Source organism: Vipera ursinii, assembly GCF_947247035.1.
Source record: "Vipera ursinii genome assembly, chromosome: 13".
Classification (NCBI taxonomy): Eukaryota; Metazoa; Chordata; class Lepidosauria; order Squamata; family Viperidae; genus Vipera; species Vipera ursinii.
The window spans coordinates 1,917,674-1,930,830 of NC_139526.1; positions in this window are offsets into that span (position 1 = coordinate 1,917,674).

Below are 13,157 nucleotides of genomic sequence, written 5' to 3' on the forward strand. Positions count from 1 at the left end.
GCCTGGACTAAGGGTTTGGGTTTATTTTTAACTATTTATTGTTAGGGCTAAATTAATTTAATTTTACTTTTAACTTTTGTATGTAGTATTTTATTGCCCTGTACAACCGCCCTGAGTCCTTTGGGAGAAGGGCGGTATAGAAGTTTAATAAATAAACCTAAAGGAATTCCCCTCCCCTGCTGGAAGCAGAATCCCCCCCCCCTCCCCAGAATTTTCCTCCCTGACTTTGTCCTTTGATCACCTGGCCCATTTTCTTCCTGCCTTCAGAGAGATTAAACAAGCGCTCTTCCCAGAGTGGCCTCCGAAAGGGGCTAACCACAAGCTAACTGGCACTCAAGACCCTAACCAGGTTCACCCCAAAGGCTTCCTTCTGCCAGTTGGGGCACGCTGGTGGGGCTCTTCTGTCAGACCCCAGAGCCTCTGATTCCTAACCTGAGACCTGTAAGCATCAACCTGTTGCAAATGTTTCCATTGGCACCCAGACTCCGTGTCCCACCTAGTTTTGTATTCCCCTTTATTTACAAAGAGTCAGAAAGTGTATGACCATTTTCCCTCTCGATGACTCCTCCATTCTTTCCTTGAGTACTTCCTTCATGCAGGGTGGGCTGAGATGATAGACGAAACAGGCAGCCCCCCCCCCCCAGTTTGCTTTCAGGGAATGGTGGCCTTCTGACATTGTAAACATGGGGCTCACCAGCCTGTGGAGCCCAGGAATTCTCAATTTTCTAATGATTAAGTGACAGGTAACCAGCAACCTGCAGTGGGTCTGGGAGCAGGATAAGTGCAAAGGAATGATGAGGACGGGTGTTGTGACTGTGTGTGTGCCCTGCTGGCCAACCTCTGTGGCTCTTGAGGGCTCCAGAGGCTGCCCTGTGATTCCTCAGAAGTTCAGATTTCAACCAAGAGAACCTGTTTCCCATTTCCCAAGTTCTCTTCCAGTTAACCCGGGTGGACTGGGAGCTACAGTGACTCATCCAGAGAGGCAGCAGGCAGGTGTTTTCTTGGGGGCTGGGAGTTTCCTGCATCAGAACAGGGCAAGTGGCCTGGTGGCGCCCAGTGGCGTGGCCTGTATGAGAACTGGGGAAGCAAAGAGGATAAGAGGATTGAATTAGGAGAATGAAAACCTTGTTCCAGGCAGCGGCTTCTGTCGGTAGGGAGACCTCTAGAGGTGGGCTGCTCCCTTGCACCTGGCCTAACTTAGCGGTTCCCCAAGGACCGCAAGGGGGCAGCACTTCCGTGGGGGTGGAGGAGCTGCTGGAGGAGGATGGTCTGTCGACAGCTAGTACGGTCAAGAGTCACCAAAGGCCAGAGTGGAGCAGCAGCGGGTCAAAAGAAGTTGCTTCCGGCTCTGTACGTGACCCTCCTGGAGGGTCCAGTGAAGGCTCACGGCTCAGCTGCTGTCAGCAGTGGCCACCGTTGGCCCAGGCACTTGCCCATCTGATCCGTGGCTGCTTGGCGTTGAGTCTGAAAGTCTGGAATGCACCTTTGACAAGGTGAATGTCATGATGCCGATGAATGAGACAAGTCAAACAAATTGCATTGCCCTTTGGTCCCTCCCTGATTTGCTCTCACCTTTGCTTTCAAAGAGATACTTGGGAAGGACTAGGAGGCTGATAAATTATTTTTATTGGGATGGTTCAGCAGCTGCCAAATTCTTCAGACATTGGAACAGTTGACCCTGCATATTTTCTGCTGGGTTGTTTACCTTCTAACCTTGGCCTCTACAACGAGATAGAAGCCCTTACCTGCTCGGGGAGGTGCACGGTGCTCGCGGTCACACCTGTTCCAGCAGCATTGGGGGCATGACTTGGAAGAGTGGTGTGACTGAAAAGTCCTGGCTGGAGACATCAATGGGGAAGAAGTTGCAAAGGTGCTTCTTTGTGGGAATGACTCGGCTGTGCTGCTAAAAGGAACCTTAGCAGAATAAGTGTTAGAAGGGACCTTGGAGGTCTTCTAGTCCAACCCCCTGCTCAAGCAGGAGAGACTATATCAAGTGGCCGCCCGGTCTCTTCTTCAAAGCCTCCAGTGATGGACTACCCACAACTTCTGGAGGGAAGCCATTTCACCGGTTTATTCTTCTCGCCATTAGGAAACCTCTGCTTATTTCAAGATTGCTTTTCTCCTTGATTAATTTCTATCTGCTGTTTCTTGTCCTGCCTTCTGGTGCTCTTTCCGGTGCTTCAGGAACTGTTGAGTATTCAGGTTTCCCCCATTCCCCCAAACTTCCAAATCAGGTGGGGGGTGGGTGCACAGCTGGAAGTTGAGTCGGTCCAGTGGGCCAACTGTCACTTAGAAAGGTCGGCTGTAGCTGCGCCAGGGAGTACCTCTTCTAGCTCCACCCAGGTCCCCTGTAGGAGCAACGATGGAGCTGAACTGGGGCTCTCTTGCGTGCATAGCAGGGGTTCTCTTGCAAAAGGCATCCCCCCCCCAAAGAAAACACAGGCTGAAGCTGACCCAGGAGCTGAAATAGAAACTGCCGCGATTGATTTCTCCAGCTGCAAAATCACAGTGCCATTTTGTGGGATCCTTGTGTTCTCTGAGCTTGATTGTTTTTTTGCAGATGTTTCATTTACCCAAGTAGGTAACATCACCAGTGCTGTTGATATTAATTAGTGCATTGATGATGTTACCTAATTGGTAATGATCACCAAGAAAACAACCAGCTTCAGAGAGCACCAAGGACTCCACAGTTCAACCCCAAGCCGCAAATAATTTTTTTATTGGTAATGCCGATTTGAAAGCAAGATGCCCGAATCTTTCTTCACTTCTCCACATTTTATGGGGCAAACCAGTATTTGCCTCCTTGCCCCACTGCTTCCCTGTGGAGGGACAGCACTTGAACCCCCCACTCCCAGCTTAATGGAGGGCAGGTGTCCATAGCAACCAAAGAGCCTTGGATCCCACTTGCCAAGTTGGGAAGGGCAATATTGGTGAAGGGGGGGAGCATAAAATATGTATTTCCCCAGAGTCAAAATCATGCAAGGTCGTGTGTGTGTGTGGGGGGGGTCTGCCTCATTCAGCTACCTCAGCCTCCCTTGGAGAATCCTTGCATCAAAATGCTGCTTGTGGCAGAGCATCAGCTGGTCACCCAAAGCTAAGAACGGCCCCAAGTCTGTTCCTGAAAAAGGGGGTGGGTGAGAAAATTCTGTGGTGCCAAGGAAAGAAAACTGGGGTTTGGGTTGCCATGGCAAAGCATGGTTGCCCTTGACATGCTCCAGCTTGGCATCCTGATTGCCTGCCATGAATTCATTGTGCAAACATTCCCTTTTGTCCTTGACTGGAGAGCTTTTGCTGTGCCTTTGCATTCCTGGGTCCCTCCTTTCACGCCCTGCAAGGCTCCTGGCAGCTGCCAAGAGCTCTGTGGGACGCTGGCTTTCTCTGCCCCTCCTTGTAAAGCCACCCCAATATTCCTGAAGCCGGGGACTCCCCAGCCACTCGGGCAGGGCGTGGGTGTCTCTGCAGGGGATTTCCTGCTTGGAGGATTTTCTCTCTCTGCACACACCCCCCCAACGCACACACATACAAAGGCAGCTGCCAAGAAGGGGATCACAGCAACTGAATGCTGAAGCGCTTACAGTTTCTGGAAATAGCTACCCTGCTCCAACTCAGCCCGGCTTCCCAGTCACCAAAGATTATCTAAACATGCAGGGTTGCTTCTGCAATGCCACATGTAGGAGGTGGTAGATGGAGGACAGAGATGCATATACACACGGGCATTGCGCTGCACATACTGTACGTTGCATATACGATCACAGGCACAGATACACGCTGGTGCTATCTATGATCTGCATCCAGAGGCAGGAAATTTCCGTTTAATTTACTATCACCTTTAGTCAGCAAATAAAACAGAAAAAAAGAGAATGAAAATGCATCCCATGCAAATATGCACGTCCCCAATCCATCTTAAATCTTGCTGGGGATCCCCTGCTGAAACCTTGATGCTAGATAATCAAACTTTGCAAAAGGGCAGGTTGTGTAACACTCCTTATCAGTGAGCAGAATGTAATGAGAAATTGGGGGTTACTTCCAGAATAGGAGGACTGGGGTTTGACCCAAAGTCCGATAAAACTTGCAAATAATTTATGTTGCTGATTCTACCCTTTTTGCATCGGGAGCAGTTTGCAATATCTGCCCTGTGGCTGGGCTGAAGGAAGGGCATCCCAGCCAGCCCTGACAAAAGGCAGCTGCCGTCTCTAGCAAGGCCTCCACATCTGCAGATGTGGTTGACAAAGTCAAGAGGGCAACTGCATTGATGTGATTGAAGCCCTTTGTGCCTTTTATGTGTGCTGCTTCTGCAAACCACACTCGACCCACTCTGGTGTGCAACATTTCCTGCAGCTTTCCTGCAACAAGCAGCCCCAGCATCTTTGCTGGATGGGATTTCTGGAGAGGCATCTGGTCAACCTCTTTGGCCTGACTCACAATAAACATCCTTCCAACCAGATTTAGCCAACATCTTTTTCTCTTGACCTGCCAGACCTCAGGTTGAGGCCTAACTTATTTAACATGCTTGGCAACGCATGTTTCCATTTGAGTCACCATTCCAGGCAGAGACGACCGGCTGCTCAAAGGTCAGCCGGTCCGGGAGTGCCCAGGTCAAGCTGGCCATTCAGTTTGGCATTTAGCGACATTTAGTGATTGCGTTTTGAGCGATGATCCCTTTTGAGTGGTTGGTTTGTCCTGAACCTTGGGCCTTAGATCAACAGAGTAGGAAGGGACCTTATAGGTCATCTAGTTCAACCTCCTGCTTAAGCAGCAGACTCTGCACCATTTCTGGCAGATGGCAGTCCAGTTTCTTCTTAAAAGCCTCCAGTGATGGAGCACCTACAGCCTCTGGAGGCAAGTCATTCCACTGATTAATTGTTCTCGCTGTCAGGAAATTTATCCTTAATTCTAGGTTGCTTCTCTCCTTGACTAGTTTCCATCCTTTGCTTCTTGTCCAGCCTTCAGGTGCTTTGGAGAATAGCTTGACCCCCTCTTCTTTGTGGCAATCCCTCAAATATTGGAATGCTGCTATCATGTCTTCCATAATCCGTCTTTTCATTAAACTAGACATAGCCAATTTCTGCAACCGTTCTTCATACGTTTCAGCCTGCAGGCCCCTAATCATCTTCGTTGCTCTTCTCTGCACTCTTTCTAGAGTCTCAACATCCTTTTTATAGTGTGATGATCAAAACTGAATGCAGTACAGTGAGTCCTCAAGTTATGAATGTAATGGAGCCTGCCAATTACATTCGTAACCTGAGAATTCATAGGAGTGAATCGCGTAACTTGAATGCAATCACTCTCTGCTTTCGCCCACGCATTCATTAATCGAACGCATGGGTCATTAAGTGCACACGAGGTATCTCAGGGTGGGGAAGGCCACTGGGGAGGGGCTAGTGCAGGGACAAGGCCCCTGCGTCCAGCCACCAAAGGCCTCTGCCCACCCATTGAGAGACCCCATGCCACCGTCCTGCTCCCCTCGCTTGCCAAAAGCACTCACTCCTTTTCCAGATTGCAAGAAGGGCTCCTAAACAATCCTACTCTCCAATAGTCACAAGGCAACGGAGCGCAAAGAGGAGCTTCGCCCAGACAGCAACCTGCGTAACTTTGGGACCCGCTCGTAAGTACTTTCGGTGCGGGATGTCATAACTTTCAACATTCGCTAGGTGAATGTTCATAACTCGAGGACTACCTATATTCTAGGTGTCGTCTTACTAAGGCTTTATAGAGTGGTATTAGTACCACACATGATCTTGATGGAGTCCCTCTGTTAATGCAACTCAGGATTCCATTGGCTTTTTTGGCTGCCGCCAGCTTGGTATCATCTGCAAATTTGATGAGTTCCCCCTCTATTCCCTCATCTAAGTCGTTCATGAAGACATTGAAGAGTCCTGGGCCCAGGACAGAGCCTTGTGGGACCCACTGCTTACCTCCCTCCACGTAGACATGGATTCATGTAATGTAGACTGGCCATCAATTTATTTATTAGAATTATTAAAATTACAGTATATCCTACGTTTCATTCAGGAGATCAAGGCTGGTTACATACTGCACAGTCAGCCATGGTTATTCTGTGACTCAGTGTGTGTATGTGTGTGTGTGTGTGTGTGTGTGTGTAGACCTCCCACCTTCTCCATCCACCACCCTGACTTGGAGGCCAAAGGGGAAGAATTGGCCTGGCATCCTCCCTGGAGCTTTTTCTATGGCAGAAGGACACTAGAACAGGGGCCTTACTGGGGGCAGCCCAAAACCTTCACGGTGACACCATGCTGGCTTCCCACGGCATTTAGCCTTGCCTAGACATACGTAGAGTTACATCAGTGCATATACTGTTCCTTCCTCTCCTATGACAATTCTGTACAGTGGATTGGGTGAGCAAGAATGACCAGCCCAAAGTTGCGCAGTCAATCTCCGTGGCGGAAGCTACAGTCTCCCAGGTCCCCTTGTGGCCCCTTTCCCGGGGACATCATCCTGGCTGCTTAGGGAATGTCGGGTTTTAATCGTGTGGTGAGAAAGCCAAAAACCTCCACCTCATGCATTCGTTAATCAATCAGAATAGAGCTGGAAGGGATCTTGGAGGTCTTCTAGTCCAGCCCCCTGCTCAGCCAGGAGACCCTATATCATTTCAGACAAGGGGCTGTCCAGTCTCTTCTTAAAAAGCTCTGGTGATGAAGCGCCCACAGCTTCTGAGGGCAACTTCTGTTCCACTGGTTAACTGCCCTCACTGTGACCAAGTTTCTCCTGAAGATAAGTCTAATATATAAGTCTAATAAAGAAAGAAAGAAAGATAAAGAATTCCAGATTGCTTGAGAGTGGACAATCCCTTGTCTTAAATGGGTTAGGGTCTCCTGCTTGAGCGGGGGGGGGGGGTAGAAGACCTCCAAGGTCCCTCCCAGCTCTATTCTGATTGGTTGATTCTGTCCCTCTATTAATGCAACTTCAAGCACTAATCCACCTGTATTTGCCATCTGATTGGAGACCACCCAAACCTCCTCCTAGCTCAGGGGTAGGCAAGCTTGGCTCTTTTATGACTCGTGGACCTCAACTCCCAGAATTCCTGAGCTAGCACGAGGCAACTATGGCCCCTTCATGGCTTGTGGACTTCCACTCCCAGAATTCCTGAGCCAACCATGCTGAGGGGAAAGGGAGAGGTTTCCAAGCTGAGCCATGCTGGCTCAGGAATTCTGGAAGTTGAAGTCCACGAGTCATAAAAGAGCCAAGGTTGCCCACCCCTGTCCTAGCTCTTCTTGAGAGAGGGTTTTCCCTGCCACTTTACTTCCTAAGTCCTACGGGAAAAGGGCGGTATATAAATCTAATAAAATCTAAAATCTAAATCTAAAAAATAGCAGTCTCACAGCTTCTGCTCGGAAAATTCCATTAGTCTCTCTGTAAAATCAGTTGGTTTTATAATATCGCCTATAAATTTTCATAGCCGCCATATAAAAGGTGCACATTAGCTACTTGAGATGTTTCTGAACGTGCTCACTTTGTAGAGGTTATGAAACTTGTGGATGGTTGGGGCTGCACAGCCAATAATTGCTGGAGACCACAGTGCAAAAAGATAAGGATGCAGTCAGGTGAGCTTTGCATTCTTTATTGCTTTAAAGCACCTTTGTGAAAACAGGAATATGTCAGCTATTATGCTAGTTTTCAAATCTGGAATTTAGCTAGCATGTTTGAAGAAGTAAAGATGTCACTCCAGGGACAAAAGGACACGGAGAGAGAGGGCTTCCTCTTTGGGTCAGCGTGGCCAAGTTTTTCCCACGTACATATTGGCTTTTCTTCCAAGAGAAAAGCTGGCTGGGAATTTCTGGGAGTTGAAGTCCACACATCTTCATGCTGCCAACATTGAGAAACCCTGACCTAGAATTTGTGGCAGTTTTCAACGAATGTTTGGGGGATGCACACTCTGGAGTACATGAGCATCGTCAGGCTGTAGGGTGCCTGCCTGGGATCCCACTCCCAATTATATTTCAGCCAGCCAGCCATGGGGCAAAGATTGGCAGAGAGACACAGCATTGTTGCCCCCCCCCTCCACCATGTGTCACAAAGCACACTGTGCGGAGTGGCCCATTGCAGAAGAGAACTGGTCACAGCTTCTCCTGCCTGTCTCAGAACCTCCCAAAGAAGTCCGCCTTGCGTTCCTATGTTCCAATGTTCAAGTATGTCAAGATTCTTCTGGATCTTGAGTCTACTAAAGTTTGGATTATCCCCCCCCCCCAGCTTGGTGTCATCTGCAAATTCTGTCCCCTTATCTAAACTGTTTATGAAGATGTTGAAGAGTACTGGGCCTAAAACAGAACCTGCATGTAATTCCATTGAGGATACACATTGAGTGCACTTGGTAGGTTATGAATCCATCAGATGATAATCCACCCCAATGTTGCTGTGATCTACTTTTTCAAATGCTTTACTGAAGTCTACATAGACTGTATCCAGAGCACAGCATGCCCAAAGGGTGGGTGGAAAAGACTTCAACTCAGCTGTGGGGACATGAGTATGTTCTTGGTAGGATAAGACAGCACCATAGAACTCAAATCTCAGGTGGTTTTTTATGTGATTTTTAACAGTATCCTCAATGCACATGTTCACTGCTAAATTAATATTATCTCACTGATCAGAAAATTATATGTTTTGTTTTTAAACCTGCTTCATTGTCTTTTCTTTCCTGTTTCTTTTCTATTCAGAAGTGACAATGTGCTCTTCCAAAGTGCGCTGGGCATCACGTGTGAAAACTCCCAAGAGGCTCTGACCTCTCTTGAGCTCGTTAATGAACCCCCAGGATGTTCGAGAATAAAACATGAGACAGACCATAATGGCAAGCCTGTTTGGAAGTCCCCGGTGAGCTCCTGGATGTTCAGTGAACTCCCATTTTAAAGAGCAATGATAAAAACTCCCTTCCCCTCTGGAAGCCAAAATGATACAAAAGAACAGCTGGAGACCAATTCCCAAGGAGGTCAGTGGCTGTTGTGGTGCTGTGAGGGACAAAGCCAAGTCCTACTTAGACAGTTCCCATTAGCTAGATGACTTCTGTTAGCTGCTTCAAGGCTGGAGAGAAGACTCAAGTCTTTGCTTCACTTACCGTAGTAGCTGTTTGTGAGTAGCGTTTCCATCACGCTATAATTTTTTCTGACTTTTCAGGAAAGGGGGTGGTTTTAACGGCTTTGTGGTCTCCAAAAGCAAGGGATTGGCTGTGAATTCCTGAGAGGGAAGCATGGGCAGGAATGTTGGCAACTCAGAGGTTGACTGGAGGAAAAAGATCAAGGGGGGGGAGGTGGACATGGGAGAGGCCAGCAAAGCCCCAGCTTGGGACTGGCTCCGGGCACTAACCAGATGGTCTCCCTTTCCTTCTGCCATACCTGGTCATGAGGACTCCTTGTTAAAAGATCTGAAAAGCTGAGCCAATTTTGCCTGTTGCTCCCCAGAGGTTGTGACAGAAAAGGCTTACGATGTTCCTCACTAGCGGGACATGGAATAGGAGCTTCAGCCTTCCTGGGAGAAGTGGCACCTGTCAATTTCAGCACACTGGGGCTACTGAAGTGCAAGAGAGCTGCCTTCCCCCTCCCCAACCACCCCAGAGCATAAGGCTGACTTCTCACAGTTTGTTTAAGGGAAGGGTTGGTTTGCCCAGATGTTGCATTCTCATGCTGAGGTCAAGAGGCGAGACTCTGTTGTCTCTAGAATCTCATTACCATTTTGTCTGGGACAAGAATTTCGGCAAAATCAATGTCACATGTTGGGATAGAGGATTTAACAGCCCTTGGGAACACAAAGGGGGCAACAAAAGAGATTTTTGGAGATCAGGGAAGTGGAAAAGCACAGGAAGGAGACCCTGCCATAACTACACTAGATTTAAGTTGAGCTGGAGAAGTACTTTGGTAGGCTTTCAAGATTCTGTTGGGTTATCTTCTAATAATAAAATTTTTTCCAGAAACCCAAGTGGTTCTTCTTTCCTGAGCTTGCCAGCTTTGCAGGACTTAATAATAATCTTGAAGGCCTCCCCAAATAATTGACTCACAAACATCACACCTCGCTCCATCTGATGGCCTCCTTGGACCATGCAAAGCAAAGGCAGTTTACAGCCCACTCCTTTGGCCTTTGAAGGTTGGGATTATTTTTACCAGAAAATGACTCCTGCTTGGAAAGATAGAAGGGAAACTGCCGATCTGGAGAATGAGCGTAGAAAGCTGGTTATCAACAGAGTCCTCTCCTCAATGCTAAGACTTCTCTGATTGGTTGGAAGTGTTCAAAAAAGGAGGAGGAGAACAACGGAGCGCCTGGTCAAGAAAGGGGCTCCCCTGTGTTTGGGCACCCCACGGTTTATTGCAGAGCCCTGAACCAGTTTCAGGCGGTCCTATCCTGGCCTTGGTGCTGGATTGGCAACTAGGAGCGTGGAGGGGAGGAAGGCGCTTTGTCTGAGGCTTTCCTCCCTCTGGCTTTACGGCATCGCAGGGGAAAGGCAGGCCGTGCTTTCAGATGAGTCTGCATCCTGATGCCCCTTCCCAAGGACTGCAACCAGATCACAGTTGGAAGGTAGCTTTGCAAGGGAACCCTTGCGGATACCTTGTGAAGCTGGAATACCTCGGATCTTCAGAGCCGAATTCCAGGATGCTTCTAATTTGGTGTTTCTCAATCTTGGCAACTTTTAAGATGTATGGATTTCAAATGCAGAATTCCCCAGTCAGCATGGGAGTTGAAGTTGCCAAGGTTGAGAAACCCCGCTTTAGTGAGTAGACTGCCGGTCCCATCAATCTGGGGCATTCAGGGGGCACCAGATGCAGGAAGGCTGTTTAGGGACAAGAGTGGGCACCCTTTTGTAGTCGGGAGCCACACCTTTTCGTTCCCTGCCCATGCCAAGGGCCACAAGGCACTCTGCCGTTGTCGGGGCATCGCTGTGCCTGCCAAGGGGGATCAGCAATGGCGCCATCCACTCTGCCCCCGTTGCCCAAAGTGACTGCCCTTTGAGCTGCTGCTTTCCTCTGCCCACTGGCAGGACTGGCTCGCCGTGGCTTGACACTGCAGAGCTTCCCGTCAGCTGAGGGAGAACAGCCAAAGATGTCTACTCCTGTCTTCTCCACCCTTTGTGCCCCCATTGCTGCTGCCAGGAGCCAGCGAGGCAGCTTGTGCTGAAGCGTGCCAGTGGAAATTTCCTCCCGGTCCCTTGAGCCTTGCAAAATATGGTCGTAAAAGCATCTGTGGGATTCAATACCTTCAGCCAACAGGAAAACAACGGCTATAAACAAGGGCTCTTAATTACCCAACACATTGATAAAGCCAAGGAGTGATTACTCAACACCCTGAAACGCAAAGGTGCCATGCTCGGAACACCTTGTCACGTTCTTGTCCCATCCCAAAGGGGATTATGTAGCGGGTGTGATGGCCTAGCCCAGGCTGTGTCGCAATGGCAGCGGCACATTCCATCTCCCCGGGGCCCGCTCCTCTGCCCCCATTTCCCAGGAATGAAATGACATGGTTTGAAAGTCACCTGTTCACTTCCTCTGCCTTTTTGCTCTGAGATTCTCTTGCCCCTAACAAATGACATTTGTCTGAAATGGTAAAGGGTCTCCTGCTATAGGCAGGGGGGTTGGCTAGAAGACCTCCAAGGTCCCTTCCAACTCTGTCATTCTGTTACTCAGTGCTTTTGTTGTAAAAGAAAAAGGTGCCGGAACTCACACATGTCATACAACCCGCCTTGCCTACCCTACAAGGTTCCATCCAAAAAAGGTGCCGGAACTCCGTTCTGAGCGTTCCATGACAAAAAAGCCCTGTCTGTTACTTCTTTCAAACCTCTGGCTTCAAGTGAATTACTTAAGAGCGAAGTAACTGTTAAACTTTCAGGTTCCTCAAGGGAGGAAGGGCCTTCTGCCATCTCCTCCTGATTCAATTCGGAGGAATTCCCTCTGGACAGGACTTCCTGCTTCTGCTCCCCAAACTCGTGAATCGTGTTTGAAAGTCACTTGTTCACTTCCTCTGCCTTTCTGCTAAGAGATTCTCTTGCCCCTAACAGACACCAAACGTTCAGTCTTCGTGGATTGTACGGAAGGGATCTTGGCTAAATTTCCAGCCTATTGCAATAGATAAATATCACTCTTCTGTCAGGATGCCAGAAACCAGAGTTATTGGCAGAATTTCCCTCCCTCCCTCCCTTCTTCAGAGTAAATGGAGACCCCAGGGGCCTATCCCAAGAGGGTATGGTAAAAAAAGAGAAGATGATGGACACAATGGTGCAATCAAAGCTCTGTCCATTTTTAATGTGTGGTGGAGGTGGGCATCAATCACACAGGTGGAGCTTCAATTTCACTGCTGAGGACACCACCTTGACCATACCAGAGCCTATTCTGTCTGTCTGTCTGTCTATCATCCATCCGCCTGCCTGCCTGCCTGCCTGCCTGCCTGCCTGCCTGCCTACCTACCTACCTACCTACCTACCTACCTACCTACCTACCTACCTACCTACCTATCTATCTATCTATCTATCTATCTATCTATCTATCTATCTATCTATCTATCTATCTATCTATCTATCTATTTATCTATCTAAAATTAGAGTAATTCCTTAAAAGCAATTAATGTTTGGCAAATTGCCAAAGGTCAGCTGTATTTATTTATTTATTTATTTATTTATTTATTTATTTATTTATTTATTTATTTATTTATTTATTTAAATTTATATACCACCCTCCCCCCGAAGGACTCAGGGAGGTGTACAGGGCAATAAATACCAAAAGTACAAAATACAAAAATTAAAAACAAATTAAACAATGGTGCCCGAATACAATAAATTAATTAAAAACAGTAATTAAAACCCCAAACCCATCAGACCAGGCCGGCTTTAACAATAAACAAGAGCCCAATCATCGGAAATAGATTTTCTTCTCTTGCCTTTCACGCTATCCAATTTGGAAGGTGGTTTACTTAAGGAGGGCTTAAATATGATGATTGTGCCCCACTTTTCTGGTTCCCCCTGAGAGTTTAGGGGCCAGTGGGGGCCACAATTTATCAGTTTTCTCACCTCTTCCCTTCCAGTTTTGATTGGTGCTGATGAAGGGTTGTGTGTCTGATGAACGGGCGTGCGGAAAGAGGCAACTCCTGCCTGGTGCCTTGACAGAGAGGGTATGGAGGAAGCCAGGACATCCACGGCTGCAGGAGATGCCCTGCTCTGCATTGGAGAG